This window comes from Spermophilus citellus (genome assembly GCF_964194105.1).
Source record: "Spermophilus citellus genome assembly, chromosome: 8".
NCBI classification, from domain to species: Eukaryota; Metazoa; Chordata; class Mammalia; order Rodentia; family Sciuridae; genus Spermophilus; species Spermophilus citellus.
The window spans coordinates 76,634,132-76,651,421 of record NC_138189.1 but is presented as its reverse complement, the minus strand read 5'-3'; positions in this window follow the sequence as shown (position 1 = coordinate 76,651,421).

The window sequence follows — 17,290 nt, the reverse complement described above, 5'->3', positions numbered from 1 at the left end:
AATGATCAGTACACTAAGGCGACTTGGTTTCCCAAATTTTGTTCTTCTATGTTGAAGCGTTCGTTTCCAGTAACAGTTTGAATTTTTAGATTTCACTCTGTTTACTCCTATATTGATAGATGTATTTGGAACTCTAAATCCAACACGGTTTGTGCTAGCTTCTTGAAACTTGACACAATGAATTAGTTTCACGTTCTATCTCTATGTTTTGTTTCCTCTTGATGTAGCCCTAAGCAGTGACTGGCGAGAAACACTTTCATGGAAAGGGGTTGCCAAGCTTCCAAAAATTACGAATCTCCAGAAATCTCAGCAAATATTTTTTCACCCAAACTGGATGATACTTTCAGGTAATGATCAGTACACTAAGGCGACTTGGTTCCCCAAATTTAGTTCTTCTATGTTGAAGCATTCGTTTCCAGTACCAGTTTGAATTTTTAGGTTTCACTCTGTTTACTCCTATATTGATAGATGTATTTGGAACTCTAAATCCAACAGGGTTTGTGCTAGCTTCTTGAAACTTGACAAAATAAATTAGTTTCACGTTCTATCTCTATGTTTTGTTTCCTCTTGATGTAGCCCTAAGCAGTGACTGGCGAGAAACACTTTCATGGAAAGGGGTTGCCAAGCTTCCAAAAATTACGAATCTCCAGAAATCTCAGCAAATACTTTTTCACCCAAACTGGATGATACTTTCAGGTAATGATCAGTACACTAAGCCCACTTGCTTCACCAAATTTCGTTCTTCTACGTTGAAGCGTTCGTTTCCAGTAACAGTTTGAATTTTTAGGTTCCACTCTGTTTACTCCTATATTGATAGATGTATTTGGAACTCTAAATCCAACACGGTTTGTGCTAGCTTCATGAAACTTGACACAGTAGAGTAGTTTCACGTTCTATCTCTATGTTTTGTTTCCTCTTGATGTAGCCCTAAGCAGTGACTGGCGAGAAACACTTTCATGGAAAGGGGTTGCCAAGCTTCCAAAAATTACGAATCTCCAGAAATCTCAGCAAATACTTTTTCACCCAAACTGGATGATACTTTCAGGTAATGATCAGTACACTAAGGCGACTTGGTTCCCCACATTTCGTTCTGCTACGTTGAAGCGTTCGTTTCCAGTAACAGTTTGAATTTTTAGGTTTCACTCTGTTTACTCCTATATTGATAGATGTATTTGGAACTCTAAATCCAACACGGTTTGTGCTAGCTTCTTGAAACTTGACACAATAAAGTAGTTTCACATTCTATCTCCATGTTTTGTTTCCTCTTGCTGTAGCCTAAGCAGTGACTGGCGAGAAACACTTTCATGGAAAGGGGTTGCCAAGCTTCCAAAAATTACGAATCTCCAGAAATCTCAGCAAATATTTTTTCACCCAAACTGGATGATACTTTCAGGTAATGATCAGTACACTAAGGCGACTTGGTTCCCCACATTTCGTTCTTCTACGTTGAAGCGTTCGTTTCCAGTAACAGTTTGAATTTTTAGGTTTCACTCTGTTTTCTCCTATATTGATAGATGTATTCGGAACTCTAAATCCAACACGGTTTGTGCTAGCTTCTTGAAACTTGACACAATAAATTAGTTTCACGTTCTATCTCTATGTTTTGTTTCCTCTTGATGTAGCCCTAAGCAGTGACTGGCGAGAAACACTTTCATGGAAAGGGGTTGCCAAGCTTCCAAAAATTACGAATCTCCAGAAATCTCAGCAAATACTTTTTCACCCAAACTGGATGATACTTTCAGGTAATGATCATTACACTAAGGCGACTTGGTTCCCCACATTTCGTTCTTCTACGTTGAAGCGTTCGTTTCCAGTAACAGTTTGAATTTTTAGGTTTCACTCTGTTTTCTCCTATATTGATAGATGTATTTGGAACTCTAAATCCAACACGGTTTGTGCTAGCTTCTTGAAACTTGACACAATAAAGTAGTTTCACGTTCTATCGCTATGTTTTGTTTCCTGTTGCTGTAGCCCTAAGCAGTGACTGGCGAGAAACACTTTCATGGAAAGGGGTTGCCAAGCTTCCAAAAATTACGAATCTCCAGAAATCTCAGCAAATACTTTTTCACCCAAACTGGATGATACTTTCAGGTAATGATAAGTACACTAAGGCGACTTGGTTCCCCACATTTCGTTCTGCTACGTTGAAGCGTTCGTTTCCAGTAACAGTGTGAATTTTTAGGTTTCACTCTGTTTTCTCCTATATTGATAGATGTATTTGGAACTCTAAATCCAACACGGTTTGTGCTAGCTTCTTGAAACTTGACACAATAAAGTAGTTTCATGTTCTATCTCTATGTTTTGTTTCCTGTTGCTGTAGCCCTAAGCAGTGACTGGCGAGAAACACTTTCATGGAAAGGGGTTGCCAAGCTTCCAAAAATTACGAATCTCCAGAAATCTCAGCAAATTCTTTTTCACCCAAACTGGATGATACTTTCAGGTAATGATCAGTACACTAAGGCGACTTGGTTTCCCAAATTTTGTTCTTCTATGTTGAAGCGTTCGTTTCCAGTAACAGTTTGAATTTTTAGATTTCACTCTGTTTACTCCTATATTGATAGATGTATTTGGAACTCTAAATCCAACACGGTTTGTGCTAGCTTCTTGAAACTTGACAAAATAAATTAGTTTCACGTTCTATCTCTATGTTTTGTTTCCTCTTGATGTAGCCCTAAGCAGTGACTGGCGAGAAACACTTTCATGGAAAGGGGTTGCCAAGCTTCCAAAAATTACGAATCTCCAGAAATCTCAGCAAATACTTTTTCACCCAAACTGGATGATACTTTCAGGTAATGATCAGTACACTAAGCCCACTTGCTTCACCAAATTTCGTTCTTCTACGTTGAAGCGTTCGTTTCCAGTAACAGTTTGAATTTTTAGGTTCCACTCTGTTTACTCCTATATTGATAGATGTATTTGGAACTCTAAATCCAACACGGTTTGTGCTAGCTTCATGAAACTTGACACAGTAGAGTAGTTTCACGTTCTATCTCTATGTTTTGTTTCCTCTTGATGTAGCCCTAAGCAGTGACTGGCGAGAAACACTTTCATGGAAAGGGGTTGCCAAGCTTCCAAAAATTACGAATCTCCAGAAATCTCAGCAAATACTTTTTCACCCAAACTGGATGATACTTTCAGGTAATGATCAGTACACTAAGGCGACTTGGTTCCCCACATTTCGTTCTGCTACGTTGAAGCGTTCGTTTCCAGTAACAGTTTGAATTTTTAGGTTTCACTCTGTTTACTCCTATATTGATAGATGTATTTGGAACTCTAAATCCAACACGGTTTGTGCTAGCTTCTTGAAACTTGACACAATAAAGTAGTTTCACATTCTATCTCCATGTTTTGTTTCCTCTTGCTGTAGCCTAAGCAGTGACTGGCGAGAAACACTTTCATGGAAAGGGGTTGCCAAGCTTCCAAAAATTACGAATCTCCAGAAATCTCAGCAAATATTTTTTCACCCAAACTGGATGATACTTTCAGGTAATGATCAGTACACTAAGGCGACTTGGTTCCCCACATTTCGTTCTTCTACGTTGAAGCGTTCGTTTCCAGTAACAGTTTGAATTTTTAGGTTTCACTCTGTTTTCTCCTATATTGATAGATGTATTCGGAACTCTAAATCCAACACGGTTTGTGCTAGCTTCTTGAAACTTGACACAATAAATTAGTTTCACGTTCTATCTCTATGTTTTGTTTCCTCTTGATGTAGCCCTAAGCAGTGACTGGCGAGAAACACTTTCATGGAAAGGGGTTGCCAAGCTTCCAAAAATTACGAATCTCCAGAAATCTCAGCAAATACTTTTTCACCCAAACTGGATGATACTTTCAGGTAATGATCAGTACACTAAGGCGACTTGGTTCCCCACATTTCGTTCTTCTACGTTGAAGCGTTCGTTTCCAGTAACAGTTTGAATTTTTAGGTTTCACTCTGTTTTCTCCTATATTGATAGATGTATTTGGAACTCTAAATCCAACACGGTTTGTGCTAGCTTCTTGAAACTTGACACAATAAAGTAGTTTCACGTTCTATCGCTATGTTTTGTTTCCTGTTGCTGTAGCCCTAAGCAGTGACTGGCGAGAAACACTTTCATGGAAAGGGGTTGCCAAGCTTCCAAAAATTACGAATCTCCAGAAATCTCAGCAAATACTTTTTCACCCAAACTGGATGATACTTTCAGGTAATGATAAGTACACTAAGGCGACTTGGTTCCCCACATTTCGTTCTGCTACGTTGAAGCGTTCGTTTCCAGTAACAGTGTGAATTTTTAGGTTTCACTCTGTTTTCTCCTATATTGATAGATGTATTTGGAACTCTAAATCCAACACGGTTTGTGCTAGCTTCTTGAAACTTGACACAATAAAGTAGTTTCATGTTCTATCTCTATGTTTTGTTTCCTGTTGCTGTAGCCCTAAGCAGTGACTGGCGAGAAACACTTTCATGGAAAGGGGTTGCCAAGCTTCCAAAAATTACGAATCTCCAGAAATCTCAGCAAATTCTTTTTCACCCAAACTGGATGATACTTTCAGGTAATGATCAGTACACTAAGGCGACTTGGTTTCCCAAATTTTGTTCTTCTATGTTGAAGCGTTCGTTTCCAGTAACAGTTTGAATTTTTAGATTTCACTCTGTTTACTCCTATATTGATAGATGTATTTGGAACTCTAAATCCAACACGGTTTGTGCTAGCTTCTTGAAACTTGACACAATAAAGTAGTTTCACATTCTATCTCCATGTTTTGTTTCCTCTTGATGTAGCCTAAGCAGTGACTGGCGAGAAACACTTTCATGGAAAGGGGTTGCCAAGCTTCCAAAAATTACGAATCTCCAGAAATCTCAGCAAATATTTTTTCACCCAAACTGGATGATACTTTCAGGTAATGATCAGTACACTAAGGCGACTTGGTTCCCCACATTTCGTTCTTCTACGTTGAAGCGTTCGTTTCCAGTAACAGTTTGAATTTTTAGGTTTCACTCTGTTTTCTCCTATATTGATAGATGTATTCGGAACTCTAAATCCAACACGGTTTGTGCTAGCTTCTTGAAACTTGACAGAATAAAGTAGTTTCAAGTTCTATCTCTATGTTTTGTTTCCTGTTGATGTAGCCCTAAGCAGTGACTGGCGAGAAACACTTTCATGGAAAGGGGTTGCCAAGCTTCCAAAAATTACGAATCTCCAGAAATCTCAGCAAATATTTTTTCACCCAAACTGGATGATACTTTCAGGTAATGATCAGTACACTAAGGCGACTTGGTTCCCCACATTTCGTTCTTCTACGTTGAAGCGTTCGTTTCCAGTAACAGTTTGATTTTTTAGGTTTCACTCTGTTTTCTCCTATATTGATAGATGTATTTGGAACTCTAAATCCAACACGGTTTGTGCTAGCTTCTTGAAACTTGACACAATAAAGTAGTTTCACGTTCTATCTCTATGTTTTGTTTCCTCTTGATGTAGCCCTAAGCAGTGACTGGCTAGAAACACTTTCATGGAAAGGGGTTGCCAAGCTTCCAAAAATTACGAATCTCCAGAAATCTCAGCAAATACTTTTTCACCCAAACTGGATGATACTTTCAGGTAATGATCAGTACACTAAGGCGACTTGGTTCCCCACATTTCGTTCTTCTACGTTGAAGCGTTCGTTTCCAGTAACAGTTTGAATTTTTAGGTTTCACTCTGTTTTCTCCTATATTGATAGATGTATTTGGAACTCTAAATCCAACACGGTTTGTGCTAGCTTCTTGAAACTTGACACAATAAATTAGTTTCACGTTCTATCTCTATGTTTTTTTTCCTCTTGATGTAGCCCTAAGCAGTGACTGGCGAGAAACACTTTCATGGAAAGGGGTTGCCAAGCTTCCAAAAATTACGAATCTCCAGAAATCTCAGCAAACACTTTTTCACCCAAACTGGATGATACTTTCAGGTAATGATCAGTACACTAAGGCGACTTGGTTCCCCACATTTCGTTCTTCTACGTTGAAGCGTTCGTTTCCAGTAACAGTTTGAATTTTTAGGTTTCACTCTGTTTTCTCCTATATTGATAGATGTATTTGGAACTCTAAATCCAACACGGTTTGTGCTAGCTTCTTGAAACTTGACACAATAAAGTAGTTTCACGTTCTATCTCTATGTTTTGTTTCCTCTTGATGTAGCCCTAAGCAGTGACGGGCGAGAAACACTTTCATGGAAAGTGGTTGCCAAGCTTCCAAAAATTACGAATCTCCAGAAATCTCAGCAAATACTTTTTCACCCAAACTGGATGATACTTTCAGGTAATGATCAGTACACTAAGGCGACTTGGTTCCCAAAATTTCGTTCTTCTATGTTGAAGCATTCGTTTCCAGTAACAGTTTGAATTTTTAGGTTTCACTCTGTTTTCTCCTATATTGATAGATGTATTTGGAACTCTAAATCCAACACGGTTTGTGCTAGCTTCTTGAAACTTGACACAATAAAGTAGTTTCACGTTCTATCTCTATGTTTTGTTTCCTCTTGATGTAGCCCTAAGCAGTGACTGGCGAGAAACACTTTCATGGAAAGGGGTTGCCAAGCTTCCAAAAATTACGAATCTCCAGAAATCTCAGCAAATACTTTTTCACCCAAACTGGATGATACTTTCAGGTAATGATCAGTACACTAAGGCGACTTGGTTCCCCACATTTCGTTCTTCTACGTTGAAGCGTTCGTTTCCAGTAACAGTTTGAATTTTTAGGTTTCACTCTGTTTTCTCCTATATTGATAGATGTATTTGGAACTCTAAATCCAACACGGTTTGTGCTAGCTTCTTGAAACTTGACACAATAAAGTAGTTTCACGTTCTATCGCTATGTTTTGTTTCCTGTTGCTGTAGCCCTAAGCAGTGACTGGCGAGAAACACTTTCATGGAAAGGGGTTGCCAAGCTTCCAAAAATTACGAATCTCCAGAAATCTCAGCAAATACTTTTTCACCCAAACTGGATGATACTTTCAGGTAATGATCAGTACACTAAGGCGACTTGGTTCCCCACATTTCGTTCTGCTACGTTGAAGCGTTCGTTTCCAGTAACAGTTTGAATTTTTAGGTTTCACTCTGTTTTCTCCTATATTGATAGATGTATTTGGAACTCTAAATCCAACACGGTTTGTGCTAGCTTCTTGAAACTTGACACAATAAAGTAGTTTCACGTTCTATCTCTATGTTTTGTTTCCTCTTGATGTAGCCCTAAGCAGTGACTGGCGAGAAACACTTTCATGGAAAGGGGTTGCCAAGCTTCCAAAAATTACGAATCTCCAGAAATCTCAGCAAATACTTTTTCACCCAAACTGGATGATACTTTCAGGTAATGATCAGTACACTAAGGCGACTTGGTTCCCCACATTTCGTTCTTCTACGTTGAAGCGTTCGTTTCCAGTAACAGTTTGAATTTTTAGGTTTCACTCTGTTTTCTCCTATATTGATAGATGTATTTGGAACTCTAAATCCAACACGGTTTGTGCTAGCTTCTTGAAACTTGACACAATAAATTAGTTTCACGTTCTATCTCTATGCTTTGTTTGCTCTTGATGTAGCCCTATGCAGTGACTGGCGAGAAACACTTTCATGGAAAGGGGTTGCCAAGCTTCCAAAAATTACGAATCTCCAGAAATCTCAGCAAATACTTTTTCACCCAAACTGGATGATACTTTCAGGTAATGATCAGTACACTAAGGCGACTTGGTTCCCCACATTTCGTTCTTCTACGTTGAAGCGTTCGTTTCCAGTAACAGTTTGAATTTTTAGGTTTCACTCTGTTTTCTCCTATATTGATAGATGTATTTGGAACTCTAAATCCAACACGGTTTGTGCTAGCTTCTTGAAACTTGACACAATAAAGTAGTTTCACGTTCTATCTCTATGTTTTGTTTCCTGTTGCTGTAGCCCTAAGCAGTGACTGGCGAGAAACACTTTCATGGAAAGGGGTTGCCAAGCTTCCAAAAATTACGAATCTCCAGAAATCTCAGCAAATACTTTTTCACCCAAACTGGATGATACTTTCAGGTAATGATCAGTACACTAAGGCGACTTGGTTCCCCATATTTCGTTCTGCTATGTTGAAGCGTTCGTTTCCAGTAACATTTTTAATTTTTAGGTTTCACTCTGTTTTCTCCTATATTGATAGATTATTTGGAACTCTAAATCCAACACGGTTTGTGCTAGCTTCTTAAACTTGACACAATAAATTAGTTTCACGTTCTATCTCTATGTTTTGTTCCCTCTTGATGTAGCCCTAAGCAGTGACTGGCGAGAAACACTTTCATGGAAAGGGGTTGCCAAGCTTCCAAAAATTACAAATCTCTAGAAATCTCAGCAAATACTTTTTCACCGAAACTGGATGATACTTTCAGGTAATGATCAGTGCACTAAGGCGACTTGGTTCCCCACAATTTGTTCTTCTACGTTGAAGCGTTCGTTTCCAGTAACAGTTTGAATTTTTAGGTTTCACTCTGTTTTCTCTTATATTGATAGATGTATTTGGAACTCTAAATCCAACACGGTTTGTGCTAGCTTCTTGAAACTTGACACAATAAAGTAGTTTCACGTTCTATCTCTATGTTTTGTTTCCTCTTGATGTAGCCCTAAGCAGTGACTGGCGAGAAACACTTTCATGGAAAGGGGTTGCCAAGCTTCCAAAAATTACGAATCTCCAGAAATCTCAGCAAATTCTTTTTCACCCAAACTGGATGATACTTTCAGGTAATGATCAGTACACTAAGGCGACTTGGTTTCCCAAATTTTGTTCTTCTATGTTGAAGCGTTCGTTTCCAGTAACAGTTTGAATTTTTAGATTTCACTCTGTTTACTCCTATATTGATAGATGTATTTGGAACTCTAAATCCAACACGGTTTGTGCTAGCTTCTTGAAACTTGACACAATGAATTAGTTTCACGTTCTATCTCTATGTTTTGTTTCCTCTTGATGTAGCCCTAAGCAGTGACTGGCGAGAAACACTTTCATGGAAAGGGGTTGCCAAGCTTCCAAAAATTACGAATCTCCAGAAATCTCAGCAAATATTTTTTCACCCAAACTGGATGATACTTTCAGGTAATGATCAGTACACTAAGGCGACTTGGTTCCCCAAATTTAGTTCTTCTATGTTGAAGCATTCGTTTCCAGTACCAGTTTGAATTTTTAGGTTTCACTCTGTTTACTCCTATATTGATAGATGTATTTGGAACTCTAAATCCAACAGGGTTTGTGCTAGCTTCTTGAAACTTGACAAAATAAATTAGTTTCACGTTCTATCTCTATGTTTTGTTTCCTCTTGATGTAGCCCTAAGCAGTGACTGGCGAGAAACACTTTCATGGAAAGGGGTTGCCAAGCTTCCAAAAATTACGAATCTCCAGAAATCTCAGCAAATACTTTTTCACCCAAACTGGATGATACTTTCAGGTAATGATCAGTACACTAAGCCCACTTGCTTCACCAAATTTCGTTCTTCTACGTTGAAGCGTTCGTTTCCAGTAACAGTTTGAATTTTTAGGTTCCACTCTGTTTACTCCTATATTGATAGATGTATTTGGAACTCTAAATCCAACACGGTTTGTGCTAGCTTCATGAAACTTGACACAGTAGAGTAGTTTCACGTTCTATCTCTATGTTTTGTTTCCTCTTGATGTAGCCCTAAGCAGTGACTGGCGAGAAACACTTTCATGGAAAGGGGTTGCCAAGCTTCCAAAAATTACGAATCTCCAGAAATCTCAGCAAATACTTTTTCACCCAAACTGGATGATACTTTCAGGTAATGATCAGTACACTAAGGCGACTTGGTTCCCCACATTTCGTTCTGCTACGTTGAAGCGTTCGTTTCCAGTAACAGTTTGAATTTTTAGGTTTCACTCTGTTTACTCCTATATTGATAGATGTATTTGGAACTCTAAATCCAACACGGTTTGTGCTAGCTTCTTGAAACTTGACACAATAAAGTAGTTTCACATTCTATCTCCATGTTTTGTTTCCTCTTGCTGTAGCCTAAGCAGTGACTGGCGAGAAACACTTTCATGGAAAGGGGTTGCCAAGCTTCCAAAAATTACGAACCTCCAGAAATCTCAGCAAATATTTTTTCACCCAAACTGGATGATACTTTCAGGTAATGATCAGTACACTAAGGCGACTTGGTTCCCCACATTTCGTTCTTCTACGTTGAAGCGTTCGTTTCCAGTAACAGTTTGAATTTTTAGGTTTCACTCTGTTTTCTCCTATATTGATAGATGTATTTGGAACTCTAAATCCAACACGGTTTGTGCTAGCTTCTTGAAACTTGACACAATAAATTAGTTTCACGTTCTATCTCTATGTTTTGTTTCCTCTTGATGTAGCCCTAAGCAGTGACTGGCGAGAAACACTTTCATGGAAAGGGGTTGCCAAGCTTCCAAAAATTACGAATCTCCAGAAATCTCAGCAAATACTTTTTCACCCAAACTGGATGATACTTTCAGGTAATGATCAGTACACTAAGGCGACTTGGTTCCCCACATTTCGTTCTTCTACGTTGAAGCGTTCGTTTCCAGTAACAGTTTGAATTTTTAGGTTTCACTCTGTTTTCTCCTATATTGATAGATGTATTTGGAACTCTAAATCCAACACGGTTTGTGCTAGCTTCTTGAAACTTGACACAATAAAGTAGTTTCACGTTCTATCGCTATGTTTTGTTTCCTGTTGCTGTAGCCCTAAGCAGTGACTGGCGAGAAACACTTTCATGGAAAGGGGTTGCCAAGCTTCCAAAAATTACGAATCTCCAGAAATCTCAGCAAATACTTTTTCACCCAAACTGGATGATACTTTCAGGTAATGATAAGTACACTAAGGCGACTTGGTTCCCCACATTTCGTTCTGCTACGTTGAAGCGTTCGTTTCCAGTAACAGTGTGAATTTTTAGGTTTCACTCTGTTTTCTCCTATATTGATAGATGTATTTGGAACTCTAAATCCAACACGGTTTGTGCTAGCTTCTTGAAACTTGACACAATAAAGTAGTTTCATGTTCTATCTCTATGTTTTGTTTCCTGTTGCTGTAGCCCTAAGCAGTGACTGGCGAGAAACACTTTCATGGAAAGGGGTTGCCAAGCTTCCAAAAATTACGAATCTCCAGAAATCTCAGCAAATTCTTTTTCACCCAAACTGGATGATACTTTCAGGTAATGATCAGTACACTAAGGCGACTTGGTTTCCCAAATTTTGTTCTTCTATGTTGAAGCGTTCGTTTCCAGTAACAGTTTGAATTTTTAGATTTCACTCTGTTTACTCCTATATTGATAGATGTATTTGGAACTCTAAATCCAACACGGTTTGTGCTAGCTTCTTGAAACTTGACACAATAAAGTAGTTTCACATTCTATCTCCATGTTTTGTTTCCTCTTGATGTAGCCTAAGCAGTGACTGGCGAGAAACACTTTCATGGAAAGGGGTTGCCAAGCTTCCAAAAATTACGAATCTCCAGAAATCTCAGCAAATATTTTTTCACCCAAACTGGATGATACTTTCAGGTAATGATCAGTACACTAAGGCGACTTGGTTCCCCACATTTCGTTCTTCTACGTTGAAGCGTTCGTTTCCAGTAACAGTTTGAATTTTTAGGTTTCACTCTGTTTTCTCCTATATTGATAGATGTATTCGGAACTCTAAATCCAACACGGTTTGTGCTAGCTTCTTGAAACTTGACAGAATAAAGTAGTTTCAAGTTCTATCTCTATGTTTTGTTTCCTGTTGATGTAGCCCTAAGCAGTGACTGGCGAGAAACACTTTCATGGAAAGGGGTTGCCAAGCTTCCAAAAATTACGAATCTCCAGAAATCTCAGCAAATATTTTTTCACCCAAACTGGATGATACTTTCAGGTAATGATCAGTACACTAAGGCGACTTGGTTCCCCACATTTCGTTCTTCTACGTTGAAGCGTTCGTTTCCAGTAACAGTTTGATTTTTTAGGTTTCACTCTGTTTTCTCCTATATTGATAGATGTATTTGGAACTCTAAATCCAACACGGTTTGTGCTAGCTTCTTGAAACTTGACACAATAAAGTAGTTTCACGTTCTATCTCTATGTTTTGTTTCCTCTTGATGTAGCCCTAAGCAGTGACTGGCTAGAAACACTTTCATGGAAAGGGGTTGCCAAGCTTCCAAAAATTACGAATCTCCAGAAATCTCAGCAAATACTTTTTCACCCAAACTGGATGATACTTTCAGGTAATGATCAGTACACTAAGGCGACTTGGTTCCCCACATTTCGTTCTTCTACGTTGAAGCGTTCGTTTCCAGTAACAGTTTGAATTTTTAGGTTTCACTCTGTTTTCTCCTATATTGATAGATGTATTTGGAACTCTAAATCCAACACGGTTTGTGCTAGCTTCTTGAAACTTGACACAATAAATTAGTTTCACGTTCTATCTCTATGTTTTTTTTCCTCTTGATGTAGCCCTAAGCAGTGACTGGCGAGAAACACTTTCATGGAAAGGGGTTGCCAAGCTTCCAAAAATTACGAATCTCCAGAAATCTCAGCAAACACTTTTTCACCCAAACTGGATGATACTTTCAGGTAATGATCAGTACACTAAGGCGACTTGGTTCCCCACATTTCGTTCTTCTACGTTGAAGCGTTCGTTTCCAGTAACAGTTTGAATTTTTAGGTTTCACTCTGTTTTCTCCTATATTGATAGATGTATTTGGAACTCTAAATCCAACACGGTTTGTGCTAGCTTCTTGAAACTTGACACAATAAAGTAGTTTCACGTTCTATCTCTATGTTTTGTTTCCTCTTGATGTAGCCCTAAGCAGTGACGGGCGAGAAACACTTTCATGGAAAGTGGTTGCCAAGCTTCCAAAAATTACGAATCTCCAGAAATCTCAGCAAATACTTTTTCACCCAAACTGGATGATACTTTCAGGTAATGATCAGTACACTAAGGCGACTTGGTTCCCAAAATTTCGTTCTTCTATGTTGAAGCATTCGTTTCCAGTAACAGTTTGAATTTTTAGGTTTCACTCTGTTTTCTCCTATATTGATAGATGTATTTGGAACTCTAAATCCAACACGGTTTGTGCTAGCTTCTTGAAACTTGACACAATAAAGTAGTTTCACGTTCTATCTCTATGTTTTGTTTCCTCTTGATGTAGCCCTAAGCAGTGACTGGCGAGAAACACTTTCATGGAAAGGGGTTGCCAAGCTTCCAAAAATTACGAATCTCCAGAAATCTCAGCAAATACTTTTTCACCCAAACTGGATGATACTTTCAGGTAATGATCAGTACACTAAGGCGACTTGGTTCCCCACATTTCGTTCTTCTACGTTGAAGCGTTCGTTTCCAGTAACAGTTTGAATTTTTAGGTTTCACTCTGTTTTCTCCTATATTGATAGATGTATTTGGAACTCTAAATCCAACACGGTTTGTGCTAGCTTCTTGAAACTTGACACAATAAAGTAGTTTCACGTTCTATCTCTATGTTTTGTTTCCTCTTGATGTAGCCCTAAGCAGTGACTGGCTAGAAACACTTTCATGGAAAGGGGTTGCCAAGCTTCCAAAAATTACGAATCTCCAGAAATCTCAGCAAATACTTTTTCACCCAAACTGGATGATACTTTCAGGTAATGATCAGTACACTAAGGCGACTTGGTTCCCCACATTTCGTTCTGCTACGTTGAAGCGTTCGTTTCCAGTAACAGTTTGAATTTTTAGGTTTCACTCTGTTTTCTCCTATATTGATAGATGTATTTGGAACTCTAAATCCAACACGGTTTGTGCTAGCTTCTTGAAACTTGACACAATGAATTAGTTTCACGTTCTATCTCTATGTTTTGTTTCCTCTTGATGTAGCCCTAAGCAGTGACTGGCGAGAAACACTTTCATGGAAAGGGGTTGCCAAGCTTCCAAAAATTACGAATCTCCAGAAATCTCAGCAAATATTTTTTCACCCAAACTGGATGATACTTTCAGGTAATGATCAGTACACTAAGGCGACTTGGTTCCCCAAATTTAGTTCTTCTATGTTGAAGCATTCGTTTCCAGTACCAGTTTGAATTTTTAGGTTTCACTCTGTTTACTCCTATATTGATAGATGTATTTGGAACTCTAAATCCAACAGGGTTTGTGCTAGCTTCTTGAAACTTGACAAAATAAATTAGTTTCACGTTCTATCTCTATGTTTTGTTTCCTCTTGATGTAGCCCTAAGCAGTGACTGGCGAGAAACACTTTCATGGAAAGGGGTTGCCAAGCTTCCAAAAATTACGAATCTCCAGAAATCTCAGCAAATACTTTTTCACCCAAACTGGATGATACTTTCAGGTAATGATCAGTACACTAAGCCCACTTGCTTCACCAAATTTCGTTCTTCTACGTTGAAGCGTTCGTTTCCAGTAACAGTTTGAATTTTTAGGTTCCACTCTGTTTACTCCTATATTGATAGATGTATTTGGAACTCTAAATCCAACACGGTTTGTGCTAGCTTCATGAAACTTGACACAGTAGAGTAGTTTCACGTTCTATCTCTATGTTTTGTTTCCTCTTGATGTAGCCCTAAGCAGTGACTGGCGAGAAACACTTTCATGGAAAGGGGTTGCCAAGCTTCCAAAAATTACGAATCTCCAGAAATCTCAGCAAATACTTTTTCACCCAAACTGGATGATACTTTCAGGTAATGATCAGTACACTAAGGCGACTTGGTTCCCCACATTTCGTTCTGCTACGTTGAAGCGTTCGTTTCCAGTAACAGTTTGAATTTTTAGGTTTCACTCTGTTTACTCCTATATTGATAGATGTATTTGGAACTCTAAATCCAACACGGTTTGTGCTAGCTTCTTGAAACTTGACACAATAAAGTAGTTTCACATTCTATCTCCATGTTTTGTTTCCTCTTGCTGTAGCCTAAGCAGTGACTGGCGAGAAACACTTTCATGGAAAGGGGTTGCCAAGCTTCCAAAAATTACGAATCTCCAGAAATCTCAGCAAATATTTTTTCACCCAAACTGGATGATACTTTCAGGTAATGATCAGTACACTAAGGCGACTTGGTTCCCCACATTTCGTTCTTCTACGTTGAAGCGTTCGTTTCCAGTAACAGTTTGAATTTTTAGGTTTCACTCTGTTTTCTCCTATATTGATAGATGTATTCGGAACTCTAAATCCAACACGGTTTGTGCTAGCTTCTTGAAACTTGACACAATAAATTAGTTTCACGTTCTATCTCTATGTTTTGTTTCCTCTTGATGTAGCCCTAAGCAGTGACTGGCGAGAAACACTTTCATGGAAAGGGGTTGCCAAGCTTCCAAAAATTACGAATCTCCAGAAATCTCAGCAAATACTTTTTCACCCAAACTGGATGATACTTTCAGGTAATGATCAGTACACTAAGGCGACTTGGTTCCCCACATTTCGTTCTTCTACGTTGAAGCGTTCGTTTCCAGTAACAGTTTGAATTTTTAGGTTTCACTCTGTTTTCTCCTATATTGATAGATGTATTTGGAACTCTAAATCCAACACGGTTTGTGCTAGCTTCTTGAAACTTGACACAATAAAGTAGTTTCACGTTCTATCGCTATGTTTTGTTTCCTGTTGCTGTAGCCCTAAGCAGTGACTGGCGAGAAACACTTTCATGGAAAGGGGTTGCCAAGCTTCCAAAAATTACGAATCTCCAGAAATCTCAGCAAATACTTTTTCACCCAAACTGGATGATACTTTCAGGTAATGATAAGTACACTAAGGCGACTTGGTTCCCCACATTTCGTTCTGCTACGTTGAAGCGTTCGTTTCCAGTAACAGTGTGAATTTTTAGGTTTCACTCTGTTTTCTCCTATATTGATAGATGTATTTGGAACTCTAAATCCAACACGGTTTGTGCTAGCTTCTTGAAACTTGACACAATAAAGTAGTTTCATGTTCTATCTCTATGTTTTGTTTCCTGTTGCTGTAGCCCTAAGCAGTGACTGGCGAGAAACACTTTCATGGAAAGGGGTTGCCAAGCTTCCAAAAATTACGAATCTCCAGAAATCTCAGCAAATTCTTTTTCACCCAAACTGGATGATACTTTCAGGTAATGATCAGTACACTAAGGCGACTTGGTTTCCCAAATTTTGTTCTTCTATGTTGAAGCGTTCGTTTCCAGTAACAGTTTGAATTTTTAGATTTCACTCTGTTTACTCCTATATTGATAGATGTATTTGGAACTCTAAATCCAACACGGTTTGTGCTAGCTTCTTGAAACTTGACACAATGAATTAGTTTCACGTTCTATCTCTATGTTTTGTTTCCTCTTGATGTAGCCCTAAGCAGTGACTGGCGAGAAACACTTTCATGGAAAGGGGTTGCCAAGCTTCCAAAAATTACGAATCTCCAGAAATCTCAGCAAATATTTTTTCACCCAAACTGGATGATACTTTCAGGTAATGATCAGTACACTAAGGCGACTTGGTTCCCCAAATTTAGTTCTTCTATGTTGAAGCATTCGTTTCCAGTACCAGTTTGAATTTTTAGGTTTCACTCTGTTTACTCCTATATTGATAGATGTATTTGGAACTCTAAATCCAACAGGGTTTGTGCTAGCTTCTTGAAACTTGACAAAATAAATTAGTTTCACGTTCTATCTCTATGTTTTGTTTCCTCTTGATGTAGCCCTAAGCAGTGACTGGCGAGAAACACTTTCATGGAAAGGGGTTGCCAAGCTTCCAAAAATTACGAATCTCCAGAAATCTCAGCAAATACTTTTTCACCCAAACTGGATGATACTTTCAGGTAATGATCAGTACACTAAGCCCACTTGCTTCACCAAATTTCGTTCTTCTACGTTGAAGCGTTCGTTTCCAGTAACAGTTTGAATTTTTAGGTTCCACTCTGGTTACTCCTATATTGATAGATGTATTTGGAACTCTAAATCCAACACGGTTTGTGCTAGCTTCATGAAACTTGACACAGTAGAGTAGTTTCACGTTCTATCTCTATGTTTTGTTTCCTCTTGATGTAGCCCTAAGCAGTGACTGGCGAGAAACACTTTCATGGAAAGGGGTTGCCAAGCTTCCAAAAATTACGAATCTCCAGAAATCTCAGGAAATACTTTTTCACCCAAACTGGATGATACTTTCAGGTAATGATCAGTACACTAAGGCGACTTGGTTCCCAAAATTTCGTTCTGCTACGTTGAAGCGTTCGTTTCCAGTAACAGTTTGAATTTTTAGGTTTCACTCTGTTTTCTCCTATATTGATAGATGTATTCGGAACTCTAAATCCAACACGGTTTGTGCTAGCTTCTTGAAACTTGACACAGTACAGTAGTTTCACATTCT